General features: G+C 43.9%; 2 non-coding genes across 2 annotated transcripts; both read left to right on the top strand.

Moving 5' to 3' along the window:
* Positions 1 to 8,619: 8,619 nt before the first annotated feature.
* On the top strand, positions 8,620 to 8,702 carry trnas-uga (transfer RNA serine (anticodon UGA)). The gene has a single exon. It is a non-coding gene; the product is annotated as a tRNA-Ser (tRNA).
* A 3,462-nt stretch (positions 8,703 to 12,164) lies between these two features.
* Positions 12,165 to 12,246, top strand: trnal-uaa (transfer RNA leucine (anticodon UAA)). The gene has a single exon. It is a non-coding gene; the product is annotated as a tRNA-Leu (tRNA).
* The last annotated feature ends 9,177 nt before the right edge of the window (positions 12,247 to 21,423 follow it).

Raw genomic sequence — 21,423 nt, 5'->3', positions numbered from 1 at the left:
AAATATATTACCTCATACTTCTCCAGATTGAATTACATTTTCCACTGTTCTGCCCATCTGTTCAGTGCATTTATGCTGTCTACGGCTTTCCTCCTCATTATCTAATACAGGGCAGGATTTAGTATAATCTTAAAAATTCTTAATCATACATCCTGCATTCAAGTCTAATCATTGCTATGTACCGCAAAAAGCAAGAGGCCGGAACTGAGCCCTGGGGAACCTCACTTGAAACACAATTCCAACCACGCCTGTGCATGATGGCATATTCCAAATGTAAGGAACGGGTGAATAAGGTGGAGGAGCTGAAAGCGCAGATAGACACCTTGAAATAGGATGATACTTTAACGATTACAGAAACATGGCATAAAGAGGGGCAGGGTAGGCATCTCTAGATTCCTGGTTACAAGATTTTCAAACAAGATAAGGATGGGCATAAAAATGAAGGGATGACAATTTTTGTGAAATAAACAATTATAGCTGTGAGAAGGGTTCATAAGTTAGAATGATTTTCAAAAGAAGCTAAATCGGTTCAACATAAGAACAAAAAGGGACAAACACATTACAGGGATTGAACTGCAGGCCCCTAAACAATCCGAGGCAGTTTGAAGAAGAAATCTGTTGGAAAATATCTGAAAAATACACACATATTAGGGGGCAATCGTGGGTGATATCAATTATTTTAATATTAACTGTGATATAAGTCGTAAAAATGCATTGACGTCACAGAATAGCTCAATTGCATTCAGGATAACTTATTGTTAGCCAAATAATAGCAAGCCAAAAAAGGGATGTTGCGGTTTTGTACTTCGTTTTAATAATTAAGCTGGGCAGATGGAAAGCATATCGGTGGGAGAATCACTGCAGTGCACCCGCGAAGCTGAGAACTTCCTGGATAGCATGTTTCTTGATGTGGTCACCTCGCAGCTTAAACGTGTGCAGGGTGAGAATGAATATGCGGCCGCCAGACTGAAGAGAAGGAACAGCCAGGTAATTCAGGATTCAACTGAGTTCTTCTTACTCTCCACCCAGCTTTCTGTTCTGAGTACTGGTGTGGGGGTGGGTGGGTGAATCGTTCTTCTGGGAATGCAGCCAGAGCCATGTCCACGGCACCACTGCCGGCTCAGCTGCCCAGGAGGTAGGAAGAGGAGTGGGAGCAATATTGTTAAAAGATTCAATAGTTAGCCGTGCAGACACGCCGCAGACATCACTCCAGAATAATATATTGCCTCCATGGTATCAGGGTCAAGGATATAACTGAGCGGTTGCAGGGGATGCTGGGCGGATATGGTGAACAGCCAGAGGACTTGATACATTATGATACCAATGTCACAGGTCGCAAGTGGGATGAGGCACTGCATGTTGATTTGGGGGAGCGAGAAGGGGGATTAAAAAGCATGAGGTGCAGCATTTTTTTTGTGGTGGAGGAGAAGCGAGAGATCATGGCGAAGATGCTGCGAATTTTTGTGACGAGAAGCGGCCAGATATTTTGGCGGAGGAGCACTGACAGATCGTGGTGGATGTGCAGCGAATACTTTTTTTGCAGAGGAGCGGAAAGAGATCGTGGTGGAGATAAGGTCAGAGATCGAGGTGGAAATGGAGCGAATTATTGTGGCGGAGGAGTGGTGAGAGTTCGTGGGAGAGGTGCGACAAATGAAGGTACGAGGCACAGAATAGGCGACGGCCCAGGGGCAGCACGGGCTATCCCACACTGCGAAATGTGTGTGCACTAGGTCCATGCAGCAGAGCAGTTCTCCAGTGATCCAGCTTAACCCATGCTACGAGATAAACTCCAAGCTCTGTCAAGTCCCTATGGTGGCATTATGTGCAAAGGTCACCACACGTTAAAAACTTCCACTCGCAGGCATCTTCCACCCCTTCAATTTGTGAACTGGACTGAATTATCTGGTCCTTCATTGAAACAACTGTAAACACATGCTGAAACAAGTCACCCTTGTTCGAAAGATCGTCTAAGTTGATGATAATAAGTTAGTAATTTGGGCTTATGCCCGGTGCCACGTGTCAGCGAGGAGAATGATATTAGAGCATTTACTATAACATGACGGAAAGAAGAGCAGGTACGATAGGTCAAAATTCCTGGTTAAATATTTGTCAGGCAGGTGAGAGGGGGGTTAAAACCGAGGGAAGGGGGGAGGTCGCAGTATTGATTAAGAAAACAATTGCAGCTGTGAGGTGAGATAATGTGTTAGAAGGGTCTTCAATTCAGGCTATATGAGATAAATTGAAGAATATAAAATGGGCTGGGAGTGTAGTAGAGATGCCCAGAGGTAGATCGACGAGCAAATATATAGGCAAATGTCTAAGAAGTGCAACAATTGGAGGGAAATTAAAGGAGGCGATTTCAACTACGCTAATATTAACGAGGATAGAATTGGTGTGCAAAGTATAGCGGGTGCAGAATTCCTGAAAGTTATTTAGGAGATCATTTTTAGCCAATATGTAGCAAGTCCAACATGATAGGGGGCTGTTCTGGGCTTAGATTGCGCGAATGATGCTGAGCAGGTCGAAGGTGCATCAATCGTGAGCATTTTGGTGCTTGTGATCATAACTCAGTTAGATATCGTGTAGTTATGAAATTGACAAAGTTACATCAGGAATATAAAATCTCAAGTTGGGAAAAGTCAGTTTTGGCAAACAGAGATCGGATTTCGCCAAAGTGCACTGGAAATTGCTACTTGAAGGCAAAAACTGTGTTAGAGCATTGGGAGGCATTCAAAGAGCAGATCCTCAGGGTTCAGGACAAATATGCTCCTTAAAGGCAAAGGGTGAGACTAACAAATCTAAAGCCCCTTGAAGTCAAGGTGCTTGCAGCGCAGAATAAAGAAAATAGGGGTACATATGCCAAAGCTTGGGTTCAATCGTTCACAAAATCTAGAGGAGTAAAGAAAGTGCAAAGTTGAAATTTAAAACGAAATTGGGAAAGCAAAGAGAGATAATGAAAATATATTGACAAGTAAATCAAGGAACTTGCAAGATTGACAAATACATTCAGAGGAAAGGAGATCAAAATAAAGTGTAGGGATCATTAGAGACGATAAAGGTAATCTGTGTGTGGAGGCAGAATATGTGTGTATGCTTTTAATGAATACTGTACAACTGTGTTCTCAAAAGTGAGGGGCGATGCAGACGTTGCAATCGGTGAGAAGTGTGAAATATTAACTGAATTAATCATAGTGAGAAAGGTAATATTGAGGGATGTAATTGCTTTGAAGGTGGAAAGCTCCACAGGGCCGAGAGAAGGAAAAGAGGAAATAGTACAAAGTCTGATCATTATAATACACTCTGGGTACAGGTGTCATGCCAAAGGACTGGAGGACTGCTCATGCCGAACATTTGTTTAAAAATGGATAGATGAACAATTAAAGACCAGTCAGCCTTACCTCGGTTGTGGGAACATTATCTGTAAAAATTCTGAGGAACAGGATAAATATTCATTCAGAAAGATACAGATTAATCAAGGATAATCAGCATGCATTTGTTAAGGGAAGATCGTGTCTGCGTAAATTGATTTCATTTTCTGAGGAGTTAACAAGTGCATTTTTTGTCGTGCATGTTGATTTTCGCAAGGCATATGACAAGGTCCCATATGACAGACTGCTCACGAAAGTAAAAGCCCATGGGATCCAAGGCAAAGTGGCAACGCTGATTCCAAAATTGTCCCGGAGGCAGGAAGCAAAGACCAAAACGTGTTTTTGGAACTGGAAAGCTGTTCGAGGGAGGATCCGCAGGACTCCGTAGGAGGATCCTTTTTCTTTGTGGTATGTATCAATGATTTAATTTGAATGAAGGGCATAGGATTGGAACGTTTGCAGATGATACAAAAATTGGCTGTGTGGTCGATAATGAAAAAAAGCTTTGTTGAATGCAGGAAGATATCAATTAAGTGGTCAGCTGGGAAGAATCGTGGCTTATGGAAATCAATATGTAGAAACGTGACGTAATAAATTTGAGGACGGCGAACCAGGCAAAGGGTCGCACATTGGATGGCAGGACACTGAGAAGTGTAGTGGAACAAAGGGAATTTTGAATGCATGTCCACAAATCCGTGAATGTTGCAGGACAGGCACACAATATCGTGCAGAAGGCATACGGAATGCTTTCCTTAATTTGCCGAGGCATAGAATACAAGAGGGATGATATGTTAGAGGGATAATCAAATGTGTCATATGGGTCAAATTGATCAATAAAAAAGGGGCGATCACACTGCTGCGTGTGCATTATAGACCGCAAAACTATGGGAGGGAGATGGCAGATAAAATATGTCGGCAAATTGCCGTGGGACCCAAACCATAGGATAGTAATAGTCGGGGATTTTAACTATCCAAATATTGGGACACATATAGTGTAAAGGGGAGAGAGTGTAGAATTCTTAAAATGTATTCAAGACAGATTATTTCACTCAGTATGTAACAAGTCCAAGAGGAGATGTGGCGGTTTTGGATTTTCTTTTGGGACATGAAACTGGGCAGGTTGAAGGGGTATCAGTGGGAGAACAATTGGCTGCTAGTGACCATAATTCAGTCAGATTCAAGGTAGCTGTTGCTAAGGAAAATGATGGTCTGGAATAAAAGTCCCAAATTGGGAAAAAGCTAATTCTGCCAAGTTGAGGAGTGTTTTGGCCACAGTGGACAGGAAACAGCTACTTGTAGGTAAATCATTTTCGGAACAGTGGGAGGCCTTCAAGGAGGAGATCAGGAAGGTTAAGGCCAAGCATGGACGCTTAAAGTAAAAAGCTGTGAAAAATAAGTCGAGATGCGCCTGGACGTCTCGGGACTTACAGGGGAGGATTAAGAAAAAAAAAAGTACGCTTTTTCAGATACCAACGGCTAAATACTAATGAATCTTTGGAGGAATATAGAAAGTTAAGAGATTATATTAAAAATGATATTAGGAATTCTGAGAGAGAGCATGAAAAATTGTTTGCTCGTAACATTAAGGAAACCCAAAGATGTTCTACAAATATATTAAGAGTAAGATGGTAACTAAAGAAAGTATAGGAACACTTCGAGACCATGGGGAAAATCTTTGTGTGGAGGTGCAAGATTTTGCTGAGGTTCTTAATTAATAATTTGCATCTGTTTTCAAAAAGAAAGGGGCAATGCAGATACTGCCATCGAGGAGGTGTGTGATATTCTGGATGAAATAAACATAGAGAGAGAGGAAGCATTCTGTTTATTTTCGCAGGTTTGAAAGTAGATAAGTCTCCAGGCCCGGACCACGTCTATCCTACTTCAACTCATCCTATTCGCAACCTTGTACTACTTTCACACTCATGTGCTTAGTTTGCTCCCTCTTTAAAGCATCTGTGTTAGTCACCTCAACTCGTGATCGTGTTAGCACCATCCACATTCTGATCAATCTTTCGTGAAGAAATTACTCTTGTATTGCCTACTGAATTAATCAGTGTCTGTCTTTCATTGATAGAAACATAGAAACATAGAAAATAGGTGCAGGAGTAGGCCATTCGGCCCTTCTAGCCTGCACCGCCATTCAATGAGTTCATGGCTGAACATTCAACTTCAGTACCCCATTCCTGCTTTCTCGCCATACCCCTTGATCCCCCTAGCAGTAAGGACCTCATCTAACTCCTTTTTGAATATATTTAGTGAATTGGCCTCAACAACATTCTGTGGTAGAGAATTCCACAGGTTCACCACTCTCAGGGTGAAGAAGTTCCTCCGCATCTCGGTCCTAAATGGCTTACCCCTGATCCTTAGACTGTGACCCCTGGTTCTGGACTTCCCCAACATTGGGAACATTCTTCCTGCATCTAACCTGTCTAACCCCGTCAGAATTTTATATGTTTCTATGAGGTCCCCTCTCATTCTTCTGAACTCCAGAGAATACAAGCCCAGTTGTCCCAGTCTTTCTTGATAGGTCAGTCCCGCCATCCCGGGAATCAGTCTGGTGAACCTTCGCTGCACTCCCTCAATAGCAAGAATGTCCTTCCTCAGGTTAGGAGACCAAAACTGTACACAATACTCCAGGTGTGGCCTCACCAATGCCCTGTACAACTGTAGCAACACCTCCCTGCCCCTGTACTCAAATCCCCTTGCTATGAAGGCCAACATGCCATTTGCTTTTTTAACCGCCTGCTGCACCTGCATGCCAACCTTCAATGACTGATGTACCATGACACCCAGGTCTCTTTGCACATCCCCTTTTCCTAATCTGTCACCATTCAGATAATAGTCTGTCTCTCTGTTTTTACCACCAAAGTGGATAACCTCACATTTATCCACATTATACTTCATCTGCCATGCATTTGCCCACTCACCTAACCTATCCAAGTGGCTCTGCAGCCTCACAGCATCCTCCTCGCAGCTCACACTGCCACCCAACTTAGTGTCATCCGCAAATTTGGAGATACTACATTTAATCCCCTCATCTAAATCATTAATGTACAGTGTAAACAGCTGGGGTCCCAGCACAGAACCTTGCGGTACCCCACTAGTCACTGCCTGCCATTCTGAAAAGTACCCATTTACTCCTATTCTTTGCTTCCTGTCTGACAACCAGTTCTCAATCCATGTCAGTACACTACCCCCAATATCATGTGCTCTAACTTTGCACATCAATCTCTTGTGTGGGACCTTGTCGAACGCCTTCTGAAAGTCCAAATATACCACATCAACTGGTTCTCCCTTACCCACTCTACTGGAAACATCCTCAAAAAATTCCAGAAGATTTGTCAAGCATGATTTCCCTTTCACAAATCCATGCTGACTTGGACCTATCATGTCACCTCTTTCCAAATGCACTGCTATGACATCCTTAATAATTGATTCCATCATTTTACCCACTACCGATGTCAGGCTGACCGGTCTATAATTCCCTGTTTTCTCTCTCCCTCCTTTTTTAAAAAGTGGGGTTACATTGGCTACCCTCCACTCCATAGGAACTGATCCAGAGTCAATGGAATGTTGGAAAATGACTGTCAACGCATCCACTATTTCCAAGGCCACCTCCTTAAGTACTCTGGGATGCAGTCCATCAGGCCCTGGGGATTTATCGGCCTTCAATCCCATCAATTTCCCCAACACAATTTCCCGGCTAATAAGGATTTCCCTCAGTTCCTCCTCCTTACTAGACCCCCCGACCCCTTTTACAACCGGAAGGTTGTTCGTGTCCTCCTTCGTGAATACCGAACCAAAGTACTTGTTCAATTGGTCCGCCATTTCTTTGTTCCCAGTTATGACTTCCCCTGATTCTGACTGCAGGGGACCTACGTTTGTCTTTACTAACCTTTTTCTCTTTACATATCTATAGAAACTTTTGCAATCCGTCTTAATGTTCCCTGCAAGCTTCTTCTCATACTCCATTTTCCCTGCCCTAATCAAAACCTTTGTCCTCCTCTGCTGAGTTCTAACTTTCTCCCAGTCCCCAGGTTCGCTGCTATTTCTGGCCAATTTGTATGCCACTTCCTTGGCTTTAATACTATCCCTGATTTCCCTTGATAGCCACGGTTGAGCCACCTTCCCTTTTTTATTTCTATGCCAGACAGGAATGTACAATTGTTGTAGTTCATCCATGCGGTCTCTAAATGTCTGCCATTGCCCATCCACAGTCAACCCCTTAAGTATCATTCGCCAATCCATCTCAGCCCATTCACGCCTCATACCTTCAAAGTTAGCCTTCTTTATGTTCTGGACCATGGTCTCTGAATTAACTGTTTCATTCTCCATCCTAATGCAGAATTCCACCATATTATGGTCACTCTTCCCCAAGGGGCCTCGCACAACGAGATTGCTAATTAATCCTTTCTCATTACATAACACCCAGTCTAAGATGGCCTCCCCCCTAGTTGGTTCCTCGACATATTGTTCTAAAAAACCATCCCTTATGCACTCCAGAAAATCCTCCTCCACCGTATTGCTTCCAATTTGGTTAGCCCAATCTATGTGCATGTTAAAGTCACCCATTATAACTGCTGCACCTTTATTGCACGCACCCCTAATTTCCTGTTTGATGCCCTCCCCAACATCACTACTACTGTTTGGAGGTCTGTACACAACTCCCACTAACGTTTTTTGCCCTTTGGTGTTCTGCAGCTCTACCCATATAGATTCCACATCATCCAAGCTAATGTCCTTCCTAACTATTGCCTTAATCTCCTCCTTAACCAGCAATGCTACCCCACCTCCTTTTCCTTTTATTCTATCCTTCCTGAATGTTGAATACCCCTGGATGTTGAGTTCCCAGCCCTGCTCATCCTGGAGCCACGTCTCCGTAATCCCAATCACATCATATTTGTTAACATCTATTTGCACAGTTAATTCATCCACCTTATTGGCATGTAATTCTGAACTCCTGCACTATAGCAAATATTTTCTCCACGTCGACGCTATCATATCACTTCATAATATTAAAGGCAATATCTGCCTTGACTTTTGCAGAGAAAAGCTCTCCAGTCTGTTCAGTCTTTCACGGTAAGTAAATCCTTCCAGTTCTGTCCGAATTGCTTCCTGTTGTGCTGTGAGATTCAATGATTCTACGATTTAGTTTTCACATCGACTGGGAGATAAAAAAGGGCAAGCATGTCGACCAATTGTCTTAATTTTTCAAACGACCATTTGATTATTAAAATAAATGCAAAATGTAGATGTGATAGCCGAGTGGTTAAGGCATTGGACTTGAAATCCAATTGGGGTTTCCCGCGTTGGTTCCAAACCCTGCTTGCAGCGATTCCCTGACGAAATGACTGAAACCGAGACTCAACCGAATTCCCTGGACAGCCTTTTGTTAAAATGATTGATGCAACCTTATTATTCGAATTGGAAACACTAATAATTTACGAAAATCAATAAGTGATTCTTTGTTTGTTCGAAACTTTTGCAAAGAGCATTGAGAAATATACACAGAAAACAGCATTAAAAAGTGCATTTTTTAAAGAGCCCTGCAATGTTTGGCAGGAAACCACATTCAGCTGATGAGCTGAACAAGTTTAGGCAGTACAAAAACCTACAATCTTCAGATAACATCAGTGTTTGCATCGAAGTCAGACTCTTTCTCCATTAAGCCACGCTGCTCCTGCAGTACACAGCAGACTAATATTGAGAATGAGCGATGATTCACGGGAATTTTATTTATTTCAGTTCCATACTGAGAACGCAAACCAATCAGCGGCAGTGAACCATTAACTGATTGAGATACGATAAGTCCCAAATTCTCGAAGATAAGCTGATTGTTCATTAAATGCTCGAAACAATCCCTCTTTCCACCAGCTCTTATCAGAACTAAGATTTTGCATCATTGCTTCAATATTTTGCAGGGCCCTTGTGAGTTTCGTTCCTAAATGTTAAAGCTTCTCTCGAATAACAAAGCTAAAGTACTCGCAACACCGCCCTCTCCCACGCGAAAATAAAATGTCCCGTACGGTGATGGAACCCGCGGCCTTCACGTTAACAGCACCATGCATGAACCATCTGAATTAACCGGCCCTACTATCGTGTACTTTTAGCGGATGATCTAAATGAATAAACCGAGCATTTCTGCAGCGTCGTTCACCTCAGGACTTCCCAAAGCGGTTCACAGCCAGCTAAGTAGTTTTACAGTGTGGTCACTTTTGTAAGGTAGGAAATGCAAAAGAAGATTTGCAACAGCAAGAACCAACGATGTTAAAGTGAACAGATGTGGGTTGAAGGATGTACATTGGCTCCATGACACCGGAGTGAACTCTCCTGCTCTCCTTCCGAATAGTGGGCGTGGGAACTTTTAAGTCCAGTTCAGAGGGCAGACAGGGTCTCGGTTTAAGATCTCAACGGAAAGTCAGCAACTCCGAAAGTGCAGTGCTGCATCACTACTGTCGCTCCGACATTAAAACACCTACTTGACCTCCTCCTCACCAATCTGTCTGTCGCAGATGCAACTGTCCATGGCAATATTGGTAGTAGTGAACACTGGACAAACGTTGTTGATGCTAAGTCCTGTCTTCACACGAAGGACACTCTGCATCGTGTTATCTGGTACTACCACCGTGCTATATGTGATAGATTCTGAAGAGATGTAGCAGCTCAAAGCTGGGCATCCTTGATGTGCTGTAGGACATTAGCGGCAGAAGAATATTATTCCACACAATCTGTAACCTTATGTCCAAACATATACCTCACTCTACCGTTACCTTGTAAACAGAGTACCAAACCTGGGTAGCGCCTCAGCCTCTTTTTTCAAGTGAAAGTAGACCCAGCATGTTCAACCTTTCCTGATATGTTTGCACTGACTGTTTATGCATCATCCTTGTCAATCTACTCTGCATCCTCTCAATGCCTCTATATGCTTTTTATAATATGGCGAATGGAACTGTAAGCAGCATTCTGTGTGGTCTAACAAAGGTTAAATAGAAGTTTAGAATAACGTCACTACATTTATATTCTGTCCGTGTAGAAAAAAAGAATCTCGTTTTCTTTGCCTTTTGTATAGCCTTGTTAACCTGTGTTTTAACTTTTAGAGTTTTGTGCATTTTTCTTCCGTGATCGCTTTGATCCTCTACGCCACCCAGACTGACATCCTCAAATAATATGCAACCACCCTATTTTCAGAACAAAATATAACACATCACATTTGTATGGTTTGAAATTCAAATGTAAATTTTTCATGACCTCCTGTAATTTGTTGCAGTCCTCCTCAATTTTGAACACGCCCCCTAATTAGATATCACTTGCAAATTTCGTAATTATGTTTTTGCTTCCTCGTTCAAATTTTCAATATAACTTTTGAACAACATTGATCCCAACACAGGTCGTTGTGGAACACCACTACCCACCTTCTTCCAATAGGAAAAGTTGCATTTTAACACTACTCTCTGCTTTACGTCTTGAAACTAGCCAGCTATCCATTCTTCTAGTTGTCTCCCGATTCAGCATTCTATAACCTGGACTTGAGGGTCTTCTTGTTCCTGTGCAACAATCTAGAGGTCCCAGTGCTTTATTTGAGTAAGTCAAGCATGAAGACTTCGTTAGCAAGGGCAGCATTTGTTGCGCATCTCTAATTGCCCTCGTTAAGGTGTTGCTGAGCAACCATATGCAACTGAATGTCTCGCCAGTCCATTTCAGCGGGCAGTTAAGTGGGTCTAGAGTCACATGTCGGCCCAGACTGCTAAGGTCGGCAGATATCCTTCCCTAAAGGATACTAGTCAATCAGATTGTTTTGTTACGATAATGGTCACCATTACTGGTACTTTTAAATTCCAGGTTTATTTAATTAAATTTAAATTACCGTACTCTCGTGGTTGGCTGTAATTTTCTCTCTCTGGATTAGTAGTCCAGTGAAATAACAGTCATGCTACTATGATTGGCCGCCAGTGTACTGTGCTCGAGTGGTTGAATGACTCCTCCTGTTTCTGGGCAACAGTTGGAGCGAAGGAATGGCAAACCCCCTGGACGGTGAGTGAATTATCATGTCACTATTACTGGTCTCCGCCTGTTTAATGTCCTCGAGGGTCCGAATGACTCCCCCTGTCCCTGTGTGTAATAACAGAAAAGTCCTTTATTGTTAACTGCCTCGGGTGTGCACCGGATTTATTTGATTCCCACTTCGGTTAAGAACAAGATTGGACTTCCTGTATTGCCTAAAGGACATCCGACAGTGGCGCACTCTGGTGTCAGTTAACCTAAGTATAAATGTATTACCCTGTTCATCATGTTGCGTGTTGGAATGGCAAACCCCTGGTCCTATGTAATATGCTCGAGGTGTTGAATGGCCTCATCCTATTTCTGTGCAACATGTTCGTGGGTTTGGCATTGCCTTCTCATTCATCTGTGCTGCAGGTTCGCGCACGAGAATAGACTTCTCCTATTCTTCCTCATGTCCCTTGCAACTGATTTGAGGGGTTAATGGACTCCGTCTGTCACAGTCTCGATGTCTTGCTCCTGTTACTGCGCAAACGACTCAGGGCGCCCAGAGATTTTAAAGGATAATTGTGGCCTTTGTGTAACAGCAAGAGATGGGCTGCAGTTTCACATCTCTGAAGTTTTGATTTGCTGCAAAATTGATCGTGCGTAGCAGGAAACATAAAATTCTGACGTAAAATCCGTCTCTGGTGGTATTCAACCCCACAATTTTTCAATACCTTATATTACATTAACTCAAAGTCTATCTGTCTGATATTTTGAACCGATCGTTGGCTGTTAAAGCGTATCATTAATGAAGTTGCGAAGGCCGAGTGGTTAAGGCGTTGGATTTAAAATCCAATGGAGTTTTCCCACGCAGGTTCGAACCCTGCTTGCAGCGATTCTACGGGAAGTGTTTCCTTCTTTAATTGTCTCCGTGTGGATAGCGCTGGAATCTCATCACATTTCCCTTTATTGCACTGATTGATGCGAATCTGATGTTAGAATTGTAAACACTATTAATTTAGAGGCATTAATTAGTGATGGTTGGTTTGTTGGAAACGATTTGCAAAGATCAGTGAGAAATATACACAGGAGACAGAATGAAAAAATGCCTTTTAATAATGAGTCCCTCAATGTTTAGAAGGAAATCACCTTCAGCAAATGAATGTGAACATGGTTTGACTTTAAAAGTGGAACAAGATTTGACAAAAGCACCAATGCAAGCCTCGAATCTGAAACCATTAGTTTTGCACCAAAGTGAGACACCTGAGCCAAATGGCCAAGCGCCCGCTGCAGTGCAGAGCAGCGTGATGGTGAGAATGAAGGATTGCACACCGGAATTGTATTTTTTTCTGTTTGATATTTTCCACTGCAGACCAATCTGCGGCAGTGAGCCATTCTATGATTGAAATACAAGACGTAGCAAAGCCGCGGAGGATATACAAATGTACCTTAAATGCTGAAGAACTAATATTTTGCAGCATTGCTTCAAATCATTGCAGGTCCATTGTGAGTTTATTTCCAAAATGTTTATGCTGCTCGAAAATAATTTCACCCTACCACCAAGAATAAAATAATTACCCAATACATGAATAAAACCCGATACTTTGGCGTTATTCGCATCAGGCTCGAAACAACAGAGCTAACCCGCCTTATTGCTATTCACTTTTTTCAGACCCTGTGAAAGAAAAAAACTATCATTTCTACGGCGACTATCACCTCAGGACTTCCCAAAGCAGCTCGCAGCAAATTAAGTACTTCTAAATTGTGGTCACTGTTGTAATGTAGGAATTGCAAAAATTGAAAGCATGGAAGGAGGACATTTCAGCTCATCGTGTAGATATTGGCCGACTAAGAACTTCCCAGCCTCAATCCCACTTTCCAGCTCGATGTCCGCTCTTAGGTTAGTGCAATTTTAAATGCTCATGCAAGTATTTTTAAATTGTATGAGGGTTTCTGCCGCTACCAGCCAATCAGGCAGTGAGCTCCAGACTCCCACGACCAACTCATAGCTTGTCGAAACAGCCGTACTTCCCCAATAACATTAATATATTCCCCGTGGTTGTTAACGACTCTGCAAAAGGAAACAAGTCCTTTCTACCCACTCTATCTTGGCCCCTGATAATATTATACACCTCTGCATAAAACTCCAGAGAATCAAGTGTGAAATGGTCTCGCCTCAGCGTCCTCTGTGCCATAGAAAACAGAACAGCATTTCCAAACTTTCCTTAAAAAAACAGTCCAGGCAACATTCCTGCAATCTCCTCTGCACCCTTTCCAGTGCAATCATATCTTTCCTGAAATGTGGTGACCATAACTGAACACAGTAGTCCAGCTTCAGCCTAACCAGTGTTTTATGCAGTTGAAGTATAACCTCCGAGATCTTGTAATCAATGCCGCGAGAAATAAAGGCACGTATTGCACATGCCTTCTGAACCACATTATCTACCTGGCCTGTTACCTTCCATGCCTTCTGAACCACATTATCTACCTGGCCTGCTACCTTCAGGGATCTGTGGACTGGCACTCCACGGTCCCTTTAGTCCGCTACACATTTCAGCGTCGTACCAATTAATGTTTATTCCCTTGCCTTTTTAGACCACCACAAATACATTACCTCACAATTATCCGAATTGAATTCCATTTGCCACTGTTCTGCCCACCTGCCCATTGCATTGGTATCTTCCTGCAGTTTGCAGCTTTCTTCTTCATTATCAATGACACAGAAACAGGCCATTTGGCCCAAGCAGTCCATGCCAGCATTCATGCTCCACTTCATCCTCCTGGAACAGCTTCTGCCACTGTGAAAAGTTACATTTTACGGCACAAATCGCAAAGAAATACCACCAACGATGTGTCCGCAAGATCCTCCAAATGGCCGAGGATGACAGACGCATCAATATGAGAATCTGCGATCAGGCCGACATCCCCAGCATCTTACCACTGACCACATTCGACCAGCTCTATTGAGTGGGCCGCATTGTTCACATGCCTGATGCAAGATTCCCAAAGCATACGCTCTGCTCGGAAATCATTCACAGCAAGTGAGCCTCAGGTGGACAAAGGAAACGTTTCAAGGACACCCTCAAAGCCGTTTGATAAAATGCAACATCCTCACTGAAACCTGGCAGTCCATCGCCACAGACCGCCTCAATTAAATAACAGCATCCTGGAGGGCGCTAAGCACCTCGAGCTTCGTCCCCGAGTGCAAGCAGAAAGCAAGCACAGGCAGTGGAAGGAACTTGCGGCAAACGAGATTCCCCACTCATCTTTTCCTTCAACGAAGGTATGTAACACCTGTGTCACAGACAGTAATTCCATTATTGGACTGTTCAGTCACCGAAGAACTCTCTTTTAGAGTGCAAGCAAGTCTTCCTCGAATTTCGTGGGATTGACTATGATGATGATAGTCCAGTTAATTTGTGGTGAACTTTGACCCACACGATTTTGTTGGTGGAGGAATGTCTGATGATATTGTGATGTATCACTGGAGTTCAGAAGAATGAGAGGGGGTTTAATAGAAACGTTTAAAATTCTGACGGTTTTAGACAGGTTAGATGCAGGAAGAATGTTCCCAATATTGGTGAATCCAGAACCAGAGGTCACAGTCTAAGGATAAGTGGTAAGCCATTTAGGACCGAGATGAGGAGAAACTTCTTCACACAAAGAATCATGAAGCTGTGGAATTCTCTGCCACAGGAAGTTGTTGAGGCCAATTCACTAAATATATTCAGAAATTAGTTAGATGTTGTCCTTACTACTAGGGGGTCAAGGTGTATGTTGAGAAAGCAGGAATCGGGTCCTGAAGTTGCATGTTCAGCCATGAACTCATTGATTGGCGGTGCTGGCTCGAAGTGCTGAATGGCCGACACCTGCACCTATTTTCTACGTTTCTATGTTTCTATGTTTGTGAACCTTATCTGTCTGTAAGACTTGCCACAAGCGGGCACACCTGTGGGAGATATATTGGTCACCTGTGGGTACCCTGGTGCAAAAAGGTATAAAAGTCAATCCACCACGTTGCTGCCTCACCTTAAAGTTATATTAAATGGTCCAAGGTCGCACTGGCTTAAGTCTACAACACAACCTCTTGGATTTATTCTCAACATAAAACTGGCGACGAGTTACACACCACGGATTTTCACGCGGAAATGGTTGCCTTTGTTATTCTTGACAGATTTATTGAGGATGATGATTGGGACAACTTCGATGTGCGCCTCGACCGGCACATTGTGGCCAACAAATTGGTCACACCTGAAACAGAGTCAGCGCAGATTCTCCTCACCATATGTGGGTCATCGGTATATGGCCGAGGTAACAACTGGTTGGCAGTGACCAAACTAACGGACAAATCATACACGGTGCTGTGCACGCATGCTAAAGATCGCCTCAAGCCCAAGGAGAGCATTCTGATGGCCAGGTATGGTTTTTACACACATTGTCGCTCCGAGGGCCAGACCGTGGTGAGTTTCATCGCTGACCTTAAACGCCTTGCGGGGCAGAGCGACTTTGCAGGTCCTTGGGGAAAATGTTGCAGGTACTTTTCGTGTTTGGAATTTGAAACGAAGTCATCCTTCACAAGCTGCAATCTGCAAATTCCCTGTATCTGAGATAGGCAATCACGACAGCCCAGGTCTTCATATCAACGAGCGACAACACGAAGCGGATATATTCACAGAACCGAGGCACACCGGCAAGTACTGGACGTAAAATAATGCCTTCAGCAGGCAGGACTGTACACGATAGGGCTAGGGTGACTCAGAGGCCGGTTGGGAGTGCTAATGTGCTACTGGGACAGTCACAGAGCCTATCAATATCGTTTTGAGCACTCTATGTACAGGGGCTGTGGGGCAATGGGGCACCATCAGCGATTGTGCAAGCGACCTCGGACTCACAATGTGGCACAATCAGCAGAGAGCGACGGATCCAGCGCAGACCACGCTGAACGAGCAGGAGAGGCAAATCAGCTGGAGGATGAGATGGAAGTGCATGGGGTATACATCTTCACCACCAAAAGCCCTCCGATAATGATAAAAGTCAAACTTAGCAACATTCCAGTTTCCATTGAACTGGGTAGGGGAGCAAGCCAATCGATAATCAGCAACAAGGCCTTTGACAAACGGTGGAGTAACAAGGCACAGAGGCCAAAACTGAGCGCCGTTCAAACTACACTTTGCATTTACACCAAATAACTCAGACCTGTCATCGGCAGTGTGGCAGTGAAAGTAGCGTATGAAGGAATGGTGCATGATTTACCACTATGGATTGTACCAGGCGATGGACCTACGTGGTTCGGCAGGAGCTGGCTTGGCAAGTTCCAGTGGTACTGGGACGACATCAAAGCCGTGTCCTCAGCAGATGATTTACCACTATGGATTGTACCAGGCGATGGCCCTCCGTGGTTCGGCAGGAGCTGGCTTGGCAAGTTCCAGTGGTACTGGGACGACATCAAAGCCGTGTCCTCAGCAGATGACGGTCGATCCACCCACATGCCCAACAATTTCCCGGCACTATTTGAGCCAGGCATTGGCAAATTCACAGTGAAGCTACACCTTTTTCCTGGAGCATGGCCCGTTCATGACAAGGCCCGTTCAGTCCCATATATGATGCAAGCGAAAGTCGAAATCGTGGTGGACAGACTTCAACAAGAGATAATCATATCGCAAGTCGCGTTCAACTAATAGGCCAGTCCAATCGTGCTGGTGCTGAAGAGCGATGGGACGGTCAGAATCTGCGGCGACTGCAAGGTGATGAGCAACCGAGTCTCGTTACAGGACCAGTATCCACGACCCAAAGCGAAGGATTTTTTCGCAACGCTCGCAGCGGGAAGGTCGTTCACCAAGCTAGACCTCACCTCTGCTTACTTCAAGCAGGAGCTGGCTGAACCGTCAATTAAGTTGACGTGCATCAACATGCACAAAGGACTGTTCGTGAATCACAGATGCCCCTTTGGGATTTGATTGGCAGCGGCCAACTTCCAGAGGAACAAGGAGGTTCTGCTGAAATCGGTTCTTTCACAGTGGTTTACGAGGACGATATCTTGATCACTGGTGGAAACACCACCGATCAATTACAAAACCTGGACGAGTTTCTAATGCGACTGGATCGAGTGGGACTCAGACTGAAACGCTTCAAGTATGTTTTCCTGGCGCAAGAGATCGAATTTCTGGGGAAAGAAATTGCGGTGGACGGCATCAGTCACACGGACTCCAAGACGGATGCTTTCAAGAATGCACCCGGACCACAAAACGTGACGGAGCTGCGTTCGTTCGTGGGACTCCTCAACTACTTTGTTTACTTTCTACCGGGGTTCAGTACTTTGCTGGAACCTTTGCATTACATGCTACGCAAGGGTAACGACTGGGTTTGGGGTGAATCTCAAGAAACAGCCTTTCACAAGGCCAGAAACATGGTGTGCTCCAAGAAATTACGTGTATTGTCGGACCATGTAAATGTTTGGTACCAGCAAGTGATGTGTAGTCGCACAGGGTAGAGTATGTGTTACAACAAGTAAATGTATCAGGCAAACTGCAAACATTTGCATATGCATCCAGAAATTTGTCCAAGGCTGAAAAGGACTGTAGTATGGTGGAGAAGGAAGCGCTGGCTTGTGTATACGGGGTTAGGAAACTGAACAAATTACTATTTGGTCTCCGGTTCGAGATCGAAACAGACCTGAGACCTCTCACATCACTGCTCTCAGAAAGCAAAGGTATCAACACCAATGCTTCGTCTCACATCCAAAGATGGGCACGAACGTTGTCTGCATATGACTATGTAATCCGCTACAGACCAGGCACAGAGAACTGCACTAACACTCTGACTCGGTTGCTGTTCCCCACTGCCGGTGTGGAAATGGTGCAACCAGCAGACTTGCTTCTGGGATTGGATGCATGTGAGAGCGAGGGATCGCCAGTCACGGATCGCCAGATCTGGTCCTGGACGAGGCAAGACCCCTTGTTATCACCAGTAAAATGGTGCATCTTCAATGGGAGATGGTCGGTGGTTCCCTGAGAATTGCAAGAGGAAATAGAAAATAGGTGCAGGAACAGGCCATTTGGCCCTTCGAGCTTGCACCGCCATTAAATGAGTTTATGGCTGAACATGCAACTTCAATACCCCCTTCCTGCTTTCTCGCCATGCTGCTTGATCACCCTTGTTAAAAGGATTATATCTAAATCCTTTTTGAATATATTTAGTAAATTGGCCTCAACAACTTTCTGTGGTAGACATTTCCACAGGTTCACCACTCTCTGGGTGAAGAACTTTGTCCTCATCGCGGTCCTAAATGGCTTACCGCTTATCCTTAGACTGTGACCCCTGGTTCTGGGCTTCCCCAACATTGTGAACTTTCTTCCTGCATCTTACCTGTGAAAACCCGTCAGAATTTTAAACCGTTCTATGAGATCACTTCTCATTCTTCTGAACTCCAGTGAATACTAGCTCAGTTGATCCAATCTTCCTTGATATCTAAGTCCGGCCATCCCGGGAATCATTCTGGTGAACCTTCGCTGCACTCCCAAAATAGCAAGACTATCCTTCCGAAAGTTAGGAGTCCAAAACTGTACACAATACTCCAGGTGTGGCCTCACCAAGGCCCTGTTCATCTGTCGTAACACCTGCATGCCCCTGTCGGCAAGTGTTATCAACTCAACCACGATAATGAACCCACGTTGCCCGACAGTCTAACCAGACCAGCTGAGCTTCCATGCAGCGATGGAACGATTAACTAACAAATGCAAGGATGTTAACTCAGGCCATCGATCAGGGAACACAGACTGCCAGATCGCCTCAACCTATAAGTAAACTGTACTCAAGATTTTGGGGAGAAATTACATAACGTTTGTGAACCTTACTTGTTTGTAAGACTTGCCTCCAGAGGGCACACGTGTGTGAGACCTATGGGTCACCTGTGAATAACTGGAGCAAGCAGGTATAAAAGAAAGGCCACCATGTTGCTGCCTCACCTTGGAGTTATCGTAAACAGACCAAGGAAACAATGACTTAAGTCCACAACACAGCCCTGTGGAGTTATTCAAAACATAACAGTCATAACGTTGACAGTCAAGTTGTGCTGGTTTGAGTCTTGCTTTTGGAGATCGTCTTTGCCTGGCACTTCTGTGACGCGAATTGCATAATGTGCTTGATGTGGTTATTTGTGGCACACAGCAACATATGCACCATAATTGCCGATAGAATAGTGAATGATTGATAATTGCAGGATGGATGCGGAGAGATTCGTGCAGGTACTTGAAGGATAGTTCCAGGAATTGAAGTCGTCGCGGAAATATCAGCCTAGGACAGAAACGTATGTTGAATTTAGCTGCTTACATTACTGACGTTTGCCACCGTTGGTTACAGCGTGATGCTGCTAACGACATGTTCGGGGGCACGGCCACCATATGGGTGATAGCATGTTTTGTGGGGTTGCTAGTAGATTATTCGTGTTGTTTTAAAGCTGCTTATTGTTTGTAAGGATACTCACACAATACTTTGAAGTAATGCTGCAAAACGTTCGATCTGCCGAGAGCTCATGGGCCTGAGAGGTTAACCCTGTATTTCTCTCGCCAACGATGTTCCCTGACCTGCTGAGTGTTTCCACTATTTATTGAACAATTCCACACAGCATCTGCTGCACATTGCATGTTATGTTGGTGATGTGTCCCCCTATCAAATATGAAATAAAATTATTGCATATAAGTTGCAGAGGTTGGAATGTTAAATTAAATATATATCCGAACAATGGTGCTTCAGCAGTAGGATGCACACCTACTCATCAATCTGTGCAGTATCCTCTCTCATACAATCACATCTTTCCTGTCCTGTGTTGGACAGAACTGCAAGCAATACTCTGGCTATGGCCCAAATGTTGTTTTATGGCGTTGAAGCATAACCTCCCTGCACTTATAGACTATGCCTCACCTAATAAATATGTATTCCGTATGCCTTCTTAACCAACTATCGTTCCACCTTCATGGATCTGTGAAACTTCACTCCAAGGACCCCTTGTTACCTTATACATCTCAGTGTCCTATCATTGAAGGTGCTATCCCTTGCCTTGATAGCCCCCCCAAAATAAATTACCTCAGACTTCTCATGATTGAATACCTGTTTCCATTGTTCTGCCCAACAGTCTCTGGCTTTCCTCTTCATCATCAACCACACAGCCGATTTTAGTACAATCTAAAAACGTCTTTATCATATCATCTACATTTATGTCTCAAGCATTGATATATACCACTAAACGCAAGGTACCGACGACTGAGACCTGCGGAAACCCATGAAAACAAGCTTCAGTCACTTATTCTTTAGAAGATGAGCATAGAATCAGAGAAGATAAAGCACAGTTAGAGCTGGAAGGTCGAAGATTTGTATGGCAGTTCAGACGACAGAGCAAATAAAGATTGGAAAATAGACAATAAATGAGTTTGGATGTGCGATCTGACGTATTACTAAATGCAAGGAGTATGGTGAATATAGCAGCGGAGCTGACGGTACAGATTATTATGTTGCGCATGATATCTTAGCAATTACTGAAACAAGGCATTAAGAGGGGCAGGATTTGCAACTCAACACTCCTGATTACAGGTATTTCAAACAAGATAGAGGCAGGATTATGAACGAGGGGGTGGCAATGTTGGTTACTAAAAGTATTGCAGCTATGAGAAGGTGTGATATGTTCGAATGATCTTCAAATGAGGCTAAATGACAAATAGGAACAACTACATTGCTGGGAGAGTACAGTAGGCCCTCAAAAAAGCAATGAGTTGGCAAATGTCTGACAGATGCATGAACATATTGCAGTAATATTGGGTGATTTCATTCACTGTAATATTAACTGGGATACAATCACTGTAAAAAATATAGCCAGCATAGAATTCTTAAGTCGCATTCAGGATAACTTTTTTTCAGCCTGTATTTAGCAAGACCAATTTGGGCGAGGGCGGTTCTTTACTTCGTTTTATGCAACTAAGCTAGGCAGGTGGCAGGGGCATCAATGGGAGAATCACTGCCGTGACTCCGTAAGAGCGAGAGCTTCATGTACAGCACGTTTCCTGAGATGATCACCAGGCAG

This window comes from Pristiophorus japonicus, unplaced genomic scaffold (genome assembly GCF_044704955.1).
Source record: "Pristiophorus japonicus isolate sPriJap1 unplaced genomic scaffold, sPriJap1.hap1 HAP1_SCAFFOLD_42, whole genome shotgun sequence".
NCBI classification, from domain to species: Eukaryota; Metazoa; Chordata; class Chondrichthyes; family Pristiophoridae; genus Pristiophorus; species Pristiophorus japonicus.
Note: the sequence above shows the minus strand (reverse complement) of the source record. Positions and strands in the feature narration are given on the sequence as shown.